Genomic DNA, 17,281 nt, shown 5'->3' with positions numbered 1-17,281 from the left:
AAACTCCATTGATGCTGTTTCATCAAAAATATAGCGTGGATTGAGTGGTGTCTAAAGTCTTGTCCGGAACCCTATGACAAATTGCTTCTTTTCTGAAGATTCCTCTCCAATATAGGACAAATAATATAGTTACTAACATCCACACAGCATATATATTTCACATTGGGAAATTCTACATCATGTTTAATGCTACATTTTGAAATGTCAATGGAACAACCAATCATCATGCTAAAATAAAGAAAAGCATCAAGGTCTCCTTCCAATATTCTCTCTCAGTCTTTATAGACGCACCATTATCTTGTTCACCATAACATATCTGACATGCTAAATATTATCTTGATAAAGAAGGTATTCTCAACATCTTAACTCGTATTTATCAAATGATTCTTCAATAGTTGTAGGTAAGCACACTGCATTATGCACAGTTTATTTCAAAAGAATTGCATTAAGAAACAAATGCTCCATATACACTTTGAGAAATAAGCATGAGAAAAAGACCAGTCCAAGATGGATTTTCAGATGCAAATACATAATCTATAACACAAGTGCTAGTGTCTTGTCTCTCCACCACTGCATTGCCAATCGTCACTCATGAATCATGCACAATATGTGGGTTACATAATTTTTTTCCTCATTTTGTGAAATCCCCACTCATTGTCTCTCTTAATTCCATCTAAGGTGAATTTATGCATCCTTCTTCACCATTCTTTGCTAGCAATGGCTAAACATTTATATTTCTTGGTAGGCATAGTTACATCTTTTATAGCCGCAACTTCCTTTAGATCCTTTTTCACACCTTCCACTCAGGTTATTTTTGTTCTCCCCTTTTTCTTGACCTGCAACATTTTTTCTTCCTTCCTCATACCTCTGTTCTTTCCAATAAATACTGCAGGAAGTATCAGGAACTCTTCTCATTATGACATATAGCATATAATATATAGCATGAATGAAAGAAGACACCATCCACCTCTTTAAACATCTCATAGTAGGCTCAGCAAACATTATGATACAGGAACGCAATGTACGTCATTATTGGGGATCCCCAACATGAGAAAACATACATCCCTCACAAACCAGAACCTTCTTTAGTCCCATGCTTATATAGTTGGAGATACTATGGGAACTTTGCTACTTCTAGAACAGATGGATATCTCATTTGAGAACACAACACTTGACACACAAACCCATTGAATCCACTCTTGTCCAAATGCCAAGTATTTAAAAGCATGAAGCAAGGGTCCACCATGTCGACAATATGAAGCTTCTTTGAGTCTATCATAATTCCAGCCTTCTCAACTGAGAATTTCTCACTAGCTTACAGCCCAAGAAAACCTTCTAAGCATTTTGCCTTTTTTCAATTAATGCAAATTTATCATCAACGTTAAATTCCCTATCACCATCTCTATTTCATCCATGGGGATTGCAATAACTAAAATATATGGGTGTGATAAAATAAAGACGAATCGAAGATCAACTGCGAAAAAACAAGTTTTCAGCAGCCTTTCATATATCAAAACTGAAAATTGGACAGCATCGTTTTTGGCAAGTATAATTAAAGAGGACCTGTCATGATAGTATCTATTGCAAATGAGAAGTTATCACCCAATTGTTAGCCTGAGGTCCTCTTTCTTCATTTTATTGTAGAACAGGCTTAAAGTTTCCTGTAAAACACACAGTGTTTAACTGTTTATAAATAAAAAAAAAGATTTTCAGGTTTGTCATGATTCTAGATCTAGAACTATGATTTACATTGATGGATCCCTTAAAAAGGAATAAAATCCCGACATGACGGAAATAAAAGGAAAGAGATAGGAGCGGGAGGGGAGGGTGGCGGGCAACCAAGAAGAGAAAAAAATGAAAGAAGTGAGAGTATAAAATACAGGAAAAAAGAGAGGAGAAAGGACCACATGGTTACAAACCCATTTATGTGACATCTTATAGGATATAGGATGACCAATCATTGTAGGGCAAGTAATAGATTTGCCTCTACGAAAAAATTAGTTCATATTCAATGAATGCTGGCTTCAATTTCAGCTCATATACAAAAAGGGACAAATAGATTATAAGAATGGACATAATAGAGACCAAAACATGTTATCCAACTTGTCATAGATTTTCACCTGCAAAGTTTCAAGAACTAAGGTGGAGATATTGTTTACTCGACTTTCAATATGAGAAAATGGAGCCTTAACTACTTGCTACTTGTCTCAACAAAATGGCACTCGAATTTAACATGTTTAGTGTGTTTATAGGAGTCATTAAAGACCATATACATAGCATCAAATTCTTTTGTCTGCCAAATATAATGATAAACCATAGAACTCCATCTAATATTCTATCCAAGTTAACAAATATCATGTCCTTGTTATCATTTTCCTAAAATTGTTTCTCATTGGTACAAACCCAGACTCTTAAGGATCATTCCATCCATCATTCTATGAGAGATGATTAGTTATGATTTCTAGCTTTAATTTCATAAAAATTATTGTCATTTTATGCCATTCTCTTCAATTTCATAGACAGCCTTGTTTATTATGACTCCAATCAACTTGCAACCTCCATCCAAAATCTCACAAAATTAACCTAGTCTCTCCAAGTTATAGCATGTCTCAACTAGTATATCGGTAGATCCACCCTCTTTCATCCATTTTCAAACTCATTTGTATTTACGTTATCTACAGAACAATTGGGTATTGGCATGTTATTACTATTCCACTAGACATAATGCTCTATTGAACTCCTTATGCCACTGTTTGCTTGATAATCTCTAGAATTATTTTGAATCAAGATCAATATTGAGAGTTAGCTTACGGTACTCTGCATTCTATAGCATGTTAAGAATATCCAAGTGCTGATCTTTTCCAAAACTGACACAATGTACTAGTAGAGAGACCCTAAGCAAATTTCATCCATTTGACAGCAAGATCCTTGTCTAATCATTATAAAGTTTTTTATCTAAAGTTTTAGATTCTTCCCGCCTCTTTTTCAGACCCCTCAGACATAAATCCAAGATTTCATCCTCATTACTGTCAGCTATAACCAAATCATCTGACCATCCATCAGTGTGTCATATATGGTGCTATTTCTAAGCTTCCTCTAATGCTTTCATTTCAAACAACAGCATACTCCGAGCAAATTTATATCATATAGTATTGATAGAAACTATTAGTAGATCGAGAGAACTATTACATGTACCAAAAAGAATCCATTTGATGATTAATATGATATGATCATATGAGCTCCAAATCATTGTCATAGCAAAAAAATAACAGCTTCTCACAGATTGGGTTTGTCCGAATTAGGAGTCTCTAGTGTTGCTTCAGTCAATGAGATATCAAAGATGACAGGGATGCTGTCGGATCATACACCTTGACTGAGTTGGTGGAAAAATATGAATTTTAATACCAAAATATGAAGCTTAAATTCGGTAAAACCCACAAATCATAAAAATTACATCAGACCATACAGTGAGATCGTTTTAGGTCACCTCTTCATGAGCCTAATAAACACCGTAAAAGTCAAGTGCTCGTCATTACTATTTCAATATCAAGATTATAGCATGATTCTGTTAAGAAGATCTTATTTCTCCCAGAAACATGACATGGATATAATACAAGATTTGCAAGTACAAATAAGATGCTCTGAACCACTCAAGAGCACTTCTACATTCATATGATCTTTTAAAGTAGACAGATGTTCCAATTTATTCAAATAAAAACAAAAGACAAACAAGATTTATATAAGAAAAAGAAAAATAAGACACTAACCCTATATACTTTTTGAGGTTACAAAACTATATTTTTTTTTTAAAAAAAAATTTGCCACTCACGCAAAAGATATAAAGAATATAGTAAAAGATTCTTGTCAAAAGAACAAAATAAAGGACCGCAATGATTTAGAAAGTGCATTTGCTCTACTTAATAAATGAAGAATACAAATAACTGCAAATTAATATCTTCAACGAGAAAAGTCTCATAGATTCACTTGATGTGGACTGCATGATCAATTAATACAAGGCAATAACCTATCAAGGACTATATCAAGCAATGAATACCAATAAAAAATAAGATAAAAAGTTGACATGTGAAGAAGGAACTGTAACAAAAATATGGCATCAAAAGGGAGGGTTGATATAAAAGTGCAAGCTGGAAAATGCCACTGACCTATAGATGAAGCTCAGCAATGAGGCAAACCCAGTTAGCGATCTCAATGCTAGCGTATTCCTCAAATTTGTTGGTACAGAGAGTGGCTGCATTGTCCTTTTCAACCAGATAAGTGCTAATATAAAGAAAACAGCACACCTTGCAGATACAGTTTGGAATAATGGAACTGATCGGACTGCCCATGATAAAAAAATAAACAGAAAAAGAAGCAGTAGTTAAATATAACAATTATATGGTAACAATGGATCCTTCAAATTATACAACTTAAATCTATGTAAAAGCACATATATGTTAACAATGGATCCTTCAAAGTATACAACTTAAATCTATGTAAAAGCACATTCTAAACGTTCAACCAATGGTCCAAGACTATTGTAACAAAAGTACGCTAGAAAAAAAATGCAAAATTAAAGGTAGGATTACTATAAGCTGCCTATATACTGGTAGATGGATATGTAGCTAAGTGTAAACATAGCCACATGACCCTAACTTGCTTGTTATGAATTTCAGATTATTTTATAGTTCATGTGTAAAATAGCTGTCTAACATTAATCAGCATGACAGATAGTTGAAGCCATGTGATACACATTAAACTGTGACCAGCATAGATATCTTGAATGCTACACAATAATAGATTTTTTATATCTTAGTTATGAACTAAGTTTATTTGTTTAAAAGTATGTCCATACACTAATATAACTTAAAGCAATTAAGATTTTTCCAAAAAAGAAGAATGAAATAGCTTACCTTTTGTGCCAAGTGTCAGTTTAACACACACATTGAGTCAACTCTTGACCAGCATAAATAAGATCCTCACTCCTAGTGAATTCTGTGAAACAGCGAGCTTATTAAAACTCCAGTGCAAAATAGAGACCTTGTACACTGTAGAAGTCAGTTGCTTCATCATTTCAAGTAATTATGATTAGTTGAGCAACTGTTCCTAAATCATACTTTCTTTGTCACTTGATTCTTAAACTAAGCTTGCAATGGGCCCCATTTAGCATATGCAATGACACAATGAGCAATCACAGATTGTTATCGCAAGCGCCATGAAGAAATTTCAAAACTTGTGACAAAAATGATGCTTTTAGCAAAGAAATCTTTTCCTGCTAATCTCAGCAAGGATCCAACTTTCAACTGACATCATGCGAAATTTGTACTTCAATATATGTTAATTAACTTATCTTGTTTCACACTAAGGATCCAAAGTTCTTTTTTCCACAAATTTGATTCTTTATTTCTTTTGTTGTTAATATAGCTTCTTTTTTTCCCCTCAGAACTGTTGTGTACCTAGATTTAGCCCTACACCTTTTCTTATACAGAAATGGGACAAAACCAAGAGAAGGAAGAGAATGAGGGGGAAAGAAGAAGGAAAAGAAGGCATCATCAAGAAAAGTCTGTTGATAAAAGATGTAGCTCTTGATAGGAGTGGTGGAATGGATCTACAAATCTGATAATAAAAAATGGCATAAAGTTTTATGGTTGAGTTATTGCATGCATCATGAAGAAATTTCTGTAAACAATTTCTGATGAGAATATTGCTTTTACCAAATATTAGCAAGGACAAAAAAAAATCTATTTAGATCACATGAAAATTGTACATACATCAAATATATGTTCATTAAGCTATTGTTTTCTTTATTGGAAGAATCCAATATTCTTTTTCCTAGATTTCAGCTTTTCTTCCACGCAACTATCACATACCTAGTTTTAGCCTTACATCTTTTCATATAAAGTATCAGCAAAAAATCAGGAGAGGGAATAGAGAAGAAAATTAAAAAGAAGGGAATCATAAAGAAAAGGTATCAAGAAAGGAAGCTCTTTATAGGAAGGAACGGCAGAAGGGATTTGCAAATTTGACAAAAAAAGAATGATGTTAAGAGCTCTGCTTGTATATATTATTGTGGTTGTGGTTATGGCAATAACCAATCAACAAGAGATATTAAAAAAAACAAAATCTAATCTGAAATAATAGCAATATAGGCTGATTATTTCACCTTATAAGTTACCACTGTATACAGGTGCTTGTATGAAGGCTAATACCTATGCAAAGCAGAAGAAAAACAAACACATCGAAACATTTCTAAAATAGAGGCTTTAATTCTTCAAAAAGTTGAGTTTAAAAGGATGTCCTAACCTGGAAAAATGACCATTAAAACATCCATGATGCAATAGATGGCTGAAGTGGAAGCCATGCATAATAAACCAGAGTATCTAGACCCATTCCATACCCACAAAATAATCTGATTAAGAAAAGGAAACTATGTCTCAGCTGTTCTTAATGTTGTTGGTTCCTGCTTGTAGTTTACATAAAATCAAATTTGCGTCCCAATTTCTATTGGAGAACTGTAACACTTTCACGTGAGTGTGAACATCTTTGTTAGATAATATCTTTATTATGAAATTTTTAAAATAAAATAAGTATAACTGGTATCACTAAAAAAATCCTTGGGTTCTGGTATACCTAAAACACACTTGACAATATAGCAAGATGCAATGACAAAAATTATGAACCATTGCAACAATAAACTCATAAAACCATGTAACTACTGTCCCAAGTATCTCAAAATTGAAGGAGAAAAGCCAACTTAAATATATTGATTGATCTCAACCAAACAAGTCTTGATCATAGTAACCTCTTCCAGTCAAAAGGAACTCCAGCCCAACTTTGTTCTTAACGCATACTATTGCTGGAAACTAGAGGCACAAGTATTTTACTTTATTTTAGGCCATCAGCTGCCTTCCATGCTTTCTTGATTGATTCAAGGTTTAAAACATCAATCATGCCCATATATCTCGGATAGAAAATTTGAATACTTCATCATGTTGTATCATGTCAAATACTAGCAAATGTTCCCACTAGAAATGCTCATGTTATAAAACCATATCATCCCACATAACTGCTGGCATGACACAAAGGGTGAATACTTATTAGCATAGCAAACCCATATTGCACTGTGTTGCAGTGTTGCACTTCAGTAATACAGCTTGTCACATAGATAGGCTCCAGGTAATACAATAAAACCAATTGGATGTTGATTGATTCTGTTGTTTTAACTATTATTCTTCTTTACCAGACCTCTTAAATATTGTTTGAGCTTCTTCTCTTCGTTCTAGTCCATCAACTCCGCAATGCTAACTTATACAAGCTTCTGTGCTAGACTACTTTAGAAATTATAGTGCAAATATTCAGAGTTTGCTAATTGTATTTAAGCATACTAATTGCCTGCCGTTTGTTGTATGGTGTAATTTTTTTTGGTAGGACGGTTTTAAAGCTGACTTTTGACAAGATGCATTACAATATATCACAGTTTATAGTACTGTTTACCATCTACAGGTGTACGACCAGCACATTACATGCACTGTGTCATGTCATGATTGGCATTCATTGGCACAAAAAAATTGGAAGTATGTTTTAAAAAAAAATCCATAAACCACAAGCAAGAATATAACTTGTTCTTGTTCCTTTTTTTTTTTTCTTTTAAAGACCCATTAGAATAGTTTTATGGCAGTCTTGATCCGAAGACACTAGATTCAAGAAAAGGTTTTCCTAATTCGGCGGGTAACTTTTTGATGCTTAATAACCTTCTTTTCTTTTTCTTTTTGTTTCCAAATTCAATTGTTATACATACCAATGATCAGATCGTACTAAGATGGTTTAGATTGCTCTTGAATCAAGAAAGTTTTGCATTCAATCATGTGCCCGGACAATTTTGTCCTTTCTAGGGTTTCCACGTATGAACTTCTACCTGTTCTGGCTTAACCTTTGGCACAACAAATTGAAGTCATGCACCATTACAAGATTATGTTGTAAACCAGCCACAACATCTATTGAGTCAAACTCCGTGTATTGAATTGATTTCTTGATCTTTTTCTTTTTCTAAATTATAAATACCTCACTCGCTTTCTTCGGAAATTATTATTCTGCAGTACCACGAACCAACAGAGTATCATTCTTTTTGGTGAAAAGAACACCATCATTTATTTCACGCATTATTCAGTGAATAAAAGCTAAGAGAGCAATCCAACAATTGAAGAAAACGGAGGTTATAAATTAATAGTTCTTGGCTAAACCTTCGGGGTCGCTTCTTGGAGTAGGAGATGGAGAAGATGGTCATATTGGTGGGCTTGTCTGCAGCCTTCGCCACGAGAAGGGGGCAGACATCATCGGCGACCTCCCCCGTCGTCGTTCACTTCGACCCCATGGCCTTTCCGCCACCGTTGCCGCCGTCGGCCAGAGCCATCTCAACGACCTCCACCCCGCCTTCCGCCTCGCCAGGCTCAACATGGTCGATTAGAAGTGGTTGCGTGATTATTCTTCTCCTTTTATTAAAAATCCAAGATGGACAGGATATCCAAAAAAAAAACTCTGACCGCGTGGCACCTGGTTTGCTATTATTGCGATGAGCGATTCTTTGTGCACCGCGCGCGGTGATTGGTCACCGCGAGGGTGGGGGGGAGTCGGGGAAAAAAAAAATTGTTTCACGAGGGCAGGGGGGAGGTCCGCGCCAATCACCTCGTTCTGCACCGCGCGCGGTGCAATAAGAATTTCGCTTCTTGGGATGCCGAGCCCAAAATAATCGCTGAGAAGGGCTGATCATCGGCCGTCAGACCCTCCCGACCCGGCTCGAAACTTGGCAGACCTGGATACTGAAATAGGCCCATGGGAAAAAAAAAGGCGTGATCTGAAAATCCAGCCGGGCATGGGAACATTAAAAATTGGCCTTGCCTGGCCCAACCCGGTCCGAAATAATTATATATATTTAATATATATTTTATAAATTAATTATATTAATTAATCTAATCTAATATATATAATATAAAATAGAAACCTCTCAAGAGAAAAGCCTCCATGTGACACGTAGATTATTAAAAAAAAAAATACGTGAAGTTCGTCTCCTTCTCCATGTTCGATCAAGAGAGTAAGAGTCTCACGTCTCCTCCGTGTTCGATCAAGAGAGCAAGAGTATTTTTGCTGTGTTCGATCAGGAGAGCAGGAGAGGCGGCGACGTAACCCTCCTCGCCAGTCTGCTCTGCTCCAAAACCCGTCCATCGCCGGTGACGTAACCCTCCTCGTCAGTCTGCTCTGCTCCTAAACCCCGTCCATCGCCGGCGATGTTGAGGTAATAGACTCTTCCTTCTCTTTTTTCTTCTTCTATTTTTTGTTTTATGGGAGAATGGTGATTTATGAATAACGGCTGGGATTAGAAGTCTTGATAGGGCTGAAAGAGAGAATGGTAGAGTTGGGGACCGAATGAAGTACATACCTAGATGGAATCGGCCGAAGATCATGGATGCCTTGCCGAAATCTTAGCCGAAGAATGGACAACCGTCGGGTGGGGCTAGGGTTTAAAAGATCTAGGGTTTACAAATAACTGCTGGGATTAGAAGTCTTGGGGGCCTCCATTGGTGAGATTTAGGGATGAGAGACGAGATTTAGGGCTGAGAGAGAGAACGATGGAGTTGGGGACCGAAAGAAGTACATACCCGATGAATCTTGGATGCTCTTCGTCGTCGGAGATGGAACCGGCCGAAGACCACGGATGTCTTGTCGAAATCTTAGCTGGAGAACGAACAACCGTCGGATGGGGCTAGGGTTTAAAAGATTGAGGAAGGTGAGGGCGCCAGCACCGCTGATCACAAGAAGGAGACTGTCGGACGCGCTTACCTCTTCCGCGATCGATCGGAGGCATTCGAAGCCCTGGTCGCTGCTCGCCTCTTCGCCACCTTGGACTCCGCCGTGGCGATCGTCGGACTGCATGGAGAAGCAAGAGAGAAGATCGAGGTGGAGGGGTTGGAGAGGCAGGGCGGCGATTGCTGATGTCTACTTTAATATGGTGAAAAGAAAGAAATATTATAATGACCATGAACATGATACCAGGACTATATATATATATATATGTGTGTGTGTGTGTGGTGCGCAGGGGTTTCTTGGACGAAGGTCGAAGGTTTTTTTTAGAACAGCTGGTTTCCCCCCTCTATAATCTCCTGCAAACTCTCTAGCCCACTGCTTCGGCCCTTATGATCAGTCTGGACCCTAATCGGATTCTACAAGAAGGACAAATAAAATTACATATTTTTATTCAAATATAATCCATATTTTTTATAAATGATTTATGAAATTTTCTCTAAACTTAGTTATCTTTTTCTGGAGCTGCACGATATCCACGCGTTAAATGAAGATTTCTCTATTGAGAAGCCTTTGTTTCTCTATAGTATTTAATTTTTTTTTGGCTATTGTTGGTAATTTCTTTAGGTATTGTCTTATTTTATATTAATTGTTATTATAATTAGCTTTTTAATTTTATAGTATAGTGAATAACTTCATTGTTTTATTTTTGGTATAGTTTGTATAGATATGATTGATTGTTATTATAATTACTTTTTAATGTTATAGTATAGTGAATAACTTCATTGTTTCATTCTTAATATGGTTTGTATAGATATGATTGTTAATAATAATTTTTTAAATTATATAATATTTGAAGTGATTAGGTTAGTAACTCATACATTTTATGATGAATAATTTTATTATTTTATTGTTGGTAACTTTTTTAAGTATTGTCAAGTTGTCTTTGCAATGCTCTACCAGCTGTTAAGCATTGTTATTAACTTATGCATTTTATTATTGATAACTTTTTTAGGTAATGTCTTATTTTATATTGATTGTTATTATAATTATTTTTTTAATTCTATAGTATAGTATAGTGAATAACTTCATTATGTTATTCTTGGTATGGTATGATTTTTTAAATTTGGAAACGATAAAAATTTCTACTATGCCTATAGCAATAATACATTCATCTCAATATCTAAGATTAAAAATATATTTTCAGTGATTTTGATATAATAGATACTCCTGCTATTCCCACAGCGGTTATGAATTCATCTCGATATACAAGATTTAGAGACGGCTAATATTGTCAAAGAAAAAGAATAGACATTTTAATATTATTAGAACATAATTGAAAACTTCTATTGATATAAGTAATACTTTATAGAAATATATTTTTCAACATATCAGAGATTTAAAAATTATAATATTATTATGGATGTTATTTTTTTCAGCTATAAATTTCATCCAAAGAAATGTGAGGCAGAAATTTTGTGGTCCTAAAGATTTAGCTGGAACTTATGATCTAAGACTAGCACCTGCACTTAATTCTTTGGTTGGAAGTTAGTATTATTTTTTTTATTATTATTATATTTCAATGATTATATTTAGTTTTTCTAAGTTAAATCTTACATACATTACTTTTTAAGAAGATTTACTCAATCTTGAGATTTTGGTCAACCTAACTATGTATGTGAACAATGTGATGCTATTATGTAGTATGAAGAGAGAACAGTGAAATCAAAAAAAAAATTAAATCTTCAATTCTCTCTATACTATTTAGATGGTAGAGTAAAGATATCACTTTTCAAAAATACACCTCAGGTGCTCGATGAACTACGATGGTGGCTGAAAGTCAGCAAAATTTGGAGAAAATATAAGAATATATAATTCTATTTTTTTTTTTACTTCGATGGGAGGCAATATTGATAACTTTATTAATTGTGATCAGATCCTTATATTTTTTATCTGAATGGTCAAAACCATTATAAAATTATGTCATTGTTACCTATTGAGGGCAACAAACTTAAATTTGCTTAATTATATATTTATGACACTGATAATAAGATCTCTAACAGAGTTAGTTGTTTAAGCATGAATACTGCATCAAATTCTCTGGATCTTGATATCATTGGAGATTTGATGCAAATGTTAGACAGCTGCAATCCTTTGGTCTGAGCTTTTCTGAATGGCACGTGATAGATTTCAAGGATCTGATATTGCTAAGGTTAGGCTTCGACTTTTGAATGATAGAAATATGAATACAAGACAATATAATAGCCCTTCGTATTCTAAGGTTGCTGCGGTAATTATTGGTGATTTTAATATGCATTCTTCTAGCCGTGATATTATTATTAAACATCAAACTAATGGTTTATATTGTATCAGCGAACTACATCCCAGTTTTATGGCAATGCAATATCTATTACTTTTTTCATATGGTGAGGACGGTTTTCATACTGAAATTGTAAGAAGAAGTGTTGCTGGAAAACAACAACAAAAACATCAAAATATGAGTATAAGAGAATTTTATGCTTATCGATTGCATTATCGGATATTTGAAGGTCATACATTATGACGAGGAGGCAGATCATTTTAGCAATATATTGTTGATTGCTATACTTGTGTTGAAGAGAGCCATCTTTATTGGGTCAGAAAGAACCAACCTCAGCTACGATCAGAATTATATTGTAGGTTGAAAGATACTATTTTTAGAGGTGATACTAAAGCTTCATCAGTTGGTAAACGTATTGTATTGCCCTGCTCATTTACTAGTGGTCCCGGATATTTAATACAGAATTATCAAGATGCTATGGCAATTTGTCAATGGGCAGATTATCCTGATCTATTTATCACATTTATTTTCAATCTTAAATGGCCCGAGATTAGTTATTTTTTAGAAAATATACTAGGCCAACAGCCTTCTGAACATCCCGATATCATTTCACGGGTCTTCAAAATAAAATTAGATGGATTTCTTCATGATCTGAAGTATGAAAAAATATTTGAGAGAGTCATAGCAGGTTTACATTATTTTCTATTTCCTATCAATTTTTTATTATATTTTTTATTATTATATTATTAATCCTCTAATTTTATAAGTATGATTTCATTGATGTTCTTTTATGTAGTTGTATATTCCATTGAGTTTCAAAAGAGGGGGCTTCCACATGCTCATATTCCTCTGTTCCTTTATGATAATGATAAATATCCTTCTGCTACGGATATACATCATATCATCAGTACAAAAATTCCTGATGATAAGAATGATCTAATTGCTTTTGAAGCTATCCAGTAGTTTATGATTCATGGCCCTTATGGGGTTGTCAATCCTTTTTCTCTTTGCACGATGAATAACAAATGTACAAAATACTTTTTAAAGAAGTTTAATGAAACAACTATGGTTGATAGTGATGGTTTTTCAATATATTGACGAAGGAATGACAGTAGAGAAGTCCAAAAAAATAGAATATTACTTGATAATCGTTATATCGTTCCTTATAATATCGATTTATTGATAAAGTATCAATGGTGTAATCATTCTCGATCAATTAAATATCTATTCAAGTACGTCAATAAAGGCTCAGATCGAGCAACTATAATTTAAAAAAAAATTAGAGATGATTCTAATATAAATAATGATGATCATAGATCAGTTGTGGATAAGATTAAGTAATTTTTAGATTGCCGCTACATTTCAGCTTCAGAAGTATATTGGAGAATATTTGATTTTAGTATTAATTATCATGAGTCTGATGTTGAAAGATTTAATTTTCATCTTCCTGATCAACAGTCTATTACTTTTTATGACTCTGCTAATTTACTTAACGTAATAAATTAGCTTCAAATTGAAGATACCATGTTCATAGAATGGATGAAGATGAATCAAAAATATGAGGATGCATGGATACTAACTTATATCGAATTTTTAATTCATTAGGTATGGCATAGTAATATGAAGGAATAGAAATGAAGATTATCTAGAAGATGTATTGGAAGAATATATTATGCACATTCTGCAAGTGGTAAGAGATTATATTTACGAATGTTATTGAACATTGTAAGAGGACCTACATATTATGAGAATATTCATATTGTAAATAGTATCACATATCCAAATTTTAAGAATGCATGTCATGCTCTTGGTTTGTTAGATTTGGATAATGAACATTGTAAAAGGACCTACATATTATGAAGATATTCATACTGTAAACAGTATCACATATCTAAATTTTAAGAATACATGTCATGCTCTTGGTTTGTTAGATTTGGATAAGGAATGGAATGAATGTTTGACGGAAGCTGGTTGTTGGGCAACAAGTCCACAAATGAGAATTCTATTTATTACAATGCTTTTATATTGTTAGATATCGGATCTACTACAGCTTTGAGAGAATAATTAAAAATTAGTTTTTGAGGATATTGTATATAAGCAGAGACAAATTTTTCAATTTGATCGATTGCAATTGTCAGAATCACAGATAAAAAATTATGCTCTTTATGAAATTTGACAACTATTAATTAAAAGTGATAGATCTTGAAAAGACTTTCTTCAATTACCTTTGTCAGATGTAAGTCTTCTTGATCAGAGATAAAATCACTTAATTCAAGAAGAATTATCTTATAATATTGAAGAAGTTATAGAAGAACATAGAAAATTATTTACTGATCTTAATACTGAATAATTGATTGTCTACAAAACTATTATGGGAGCAATCTCGACTAATAGTGGTGGTTTGTTTTTTACTTATGGACATAGCGGCATCGAAAAAATTTATGTTTATAAGACTATTCTAACTGCAGTTAGAGCTGAAGGAAAAATTGCATTAGTTGTTGTATCTTCGGACAATGCTGCTTTATTTCTATCCAGCGGGAGAACTGCACATTCAAGATTTCGTATTCTGATAATTATCAATGAGAATTCAATTTGTGAGATTAAATCCGATAGTCATATCGTAGAATTAATCATAAGTACAAGAATTATTATCTGGGATGAAGCTCCAATGGCTCACAGATATTATTTCAAAGCTGTGGATAGAAGTTTAAGAGATATTTTACGGCATGTAGATCCTGAGAATATATATAAACCTTTTGAAGGGAAGGTGGTACTTCTTGGTGAAGATTTTAGACAGATTCTGTCTGTTGTTTCTAAAGATCGAAGAGAAGATATTGTTTAAGTTTTCATTAATAGATTGTATTCATGGAATCATTGTTATGTATTCAAATTATAAACTAATATGAGATTGGTGAACGGTAAAAATTCTATAACAAATGCTCAAGATATTTTTCAGTTCAATAATTGGATACTAAAAATTGGCAATAACGATATTGGTAATGGATATGAGGACTACTTGATTGAATTTTTATCGGATTTTATCATCATATCACAGAATGATGCATATAATGATATAATACAGAGTATTTATTCTGATTTGAGTTTAAAATTACTTGATAAAAAGTATTTAAATGAGAGAGCTATTCTCGCACCTACAAATGAAATTGTTGATGTATTAAATGAGAGAATACGTTCTTCAATATCTATAGAAGAAGTTGTTTACTTAAGTGCTGATTCAATTTGCAAGACATCATCTAACTATGCAGAAGTTCTCTTATATCCTATCAAGTTTCTTAATTCTTTAAAATTTTTTGGATTTCCAAATGATGAGTTAAAATTAAAGATAGGGATACCAATGATATTACTAAGAAATTTGAATCAAAGTGCTAGTTTTTATAATGGTACTAGATTGGTAATAACAAGATTATTTTTTAAGATTATAGAAGTTGAAGTTATCAGCGGAAGCAACATTGGTGATTGTGTGTTTATTCTGAGAGTGATCTTATCTTCAACTGAATCTAAATGGTCTTTCGTATTGAAGCGAAGATAGTTTTCTCTTTCTGTATGTTTTGCCATGACTATTAATAAGAGTCAAAGGTAATCACTAAAATAAGTTAGAATATATTTACCAAGGTCTGTATTTACTTATGGACAACTATACGTTGCACTATCTAGAGTAACTAGCAAAGATGGTTTAAAGGTATTGATAAATAACGGTGAGCATTTCAATGATTATTGTTCAACGAAGAATATTATTTATAAAAAGATTTTTTCAAATCTATCTGCTTCTCTTAATATATAAGGTTTGTAATTACATATTAATATTTCTATCTAAATTTTATATTTATTTTAATTATTTTGTAGATATTAATATATATTTATTACAGGTTCTTGATTAACTACAAAATGTAGTGTAATTTATTAAGCGATTTAATAAATGAGAGAGACAATTGAAAGATAAAAGTTAGAATTGACAGAATATGGGATTCAATTAACATAAAGAATAATGATCTTATAAGTTTGGACATGCTCATTATTGACGAAGAGGTACCTTTCTTTCTATTTTCAAATATTTTCCACTCTTGCATTCATTAATATTTTTCTTGCAATAATTATTAATATTATTTTTTGATTTGTTGGTTTGTTAGGGTTGGTATTGTCAAAATGGGCTGGCCCGATTCGGCTCGGTCTAGCCCACAAGGACCTAAAATTTGATGGTCGGGCCGGGCTAGACCCAGCCAAAAAATGGGACACAATATAGCTGGCCCAGCCCAACTCTTTAAGGGTCGTGGGCCGGGTCGGGCCAGCCCATGGGTCTTGAATCTTAAATGACTGAAGAGTGAAGAGTGAAAAAAAGAGAAGCAGAGAGTCCAAGAAGGGGAGAGCCTTGAGCAATCGAGCCTGAAGAGTGGAGAGAGATCGAGAGAGCCTGAGGGGAGGCTGGAGGTGGCACGGATCTGGCTCGGAGAGTGGAGAGACCGAAAGAGCCTGAGGAGGAGGAGCCGCAGTCGGATTTGACTCGAAGGTGATGGCACCTCGAGCGGTCGAGCTTGGAGAGTGGAGAGAGATCGAAAGAGCCCGAGGAAAGACAGTGCGGATCTAACTCGAAGAGTGGAGAGACCGAAAGAGCTCGAGGAGGAGGAGTTGCGATCGAATTTGACTCAGAGGTGGTGGCACCGATGATGAGGAGGAGGAGGAGGGGGTTCGTCCGAAGATTGGATGGAGGGACGTCCGTCGGCGGAAGGGAGGAGGGGTCCAGAGGAGGAGGGGGATCGTCTGGAGGTTGGATGGAGGGGCGTTCGTCAGCAGAAAGGAGAAGGAGGTCGGCGTATCTTGATTCGTGATCGGCCTCGAAGGCTGGAGGCGGTGGCATCGATGATGAGGAGGAGGAGGGAGATCTGTAGAGCTGGAAGGCGAAAGGGAGAGGAACCGATAGAGGCGGTTATCCTGCTGGTCTGCGGCAACAGTCGACGATGTGGGGTAGCGGGGCTCAGGAGTCGAGGATTAAAAAATAAATAATTTTTTTTTTTTAAATTTTTATGGCCCATTTGGGCTAGTCCGATCCAACCCATATTGGCCCTTGGGTTGATATGGGGTGGGCCAAACAGGCCCGATTGTTATTTGGACTATTCATATGGCAGCCCAGCCCACCTCATTTATAGAATTGGA

The sequence above is a fragment of the Elaeis guineensis genome, chromosome 8, assembly GCF_000442705.2.
Source record: "Elaeis guineensis isolate ETL-2024a chromosome 8, EG11, whole genome shotgun sequence".
NCBI lineage: Eukaryota > Viridiplantae > Streptophyta > Magnoliopsida > Arecales > Arecaceae > Elaeis > Elaeis guineensis.
The sequence above is the reverse complement of the archived record's forward strand: the minus strand, read 5'-3'. Positions refer to the sequence as shown.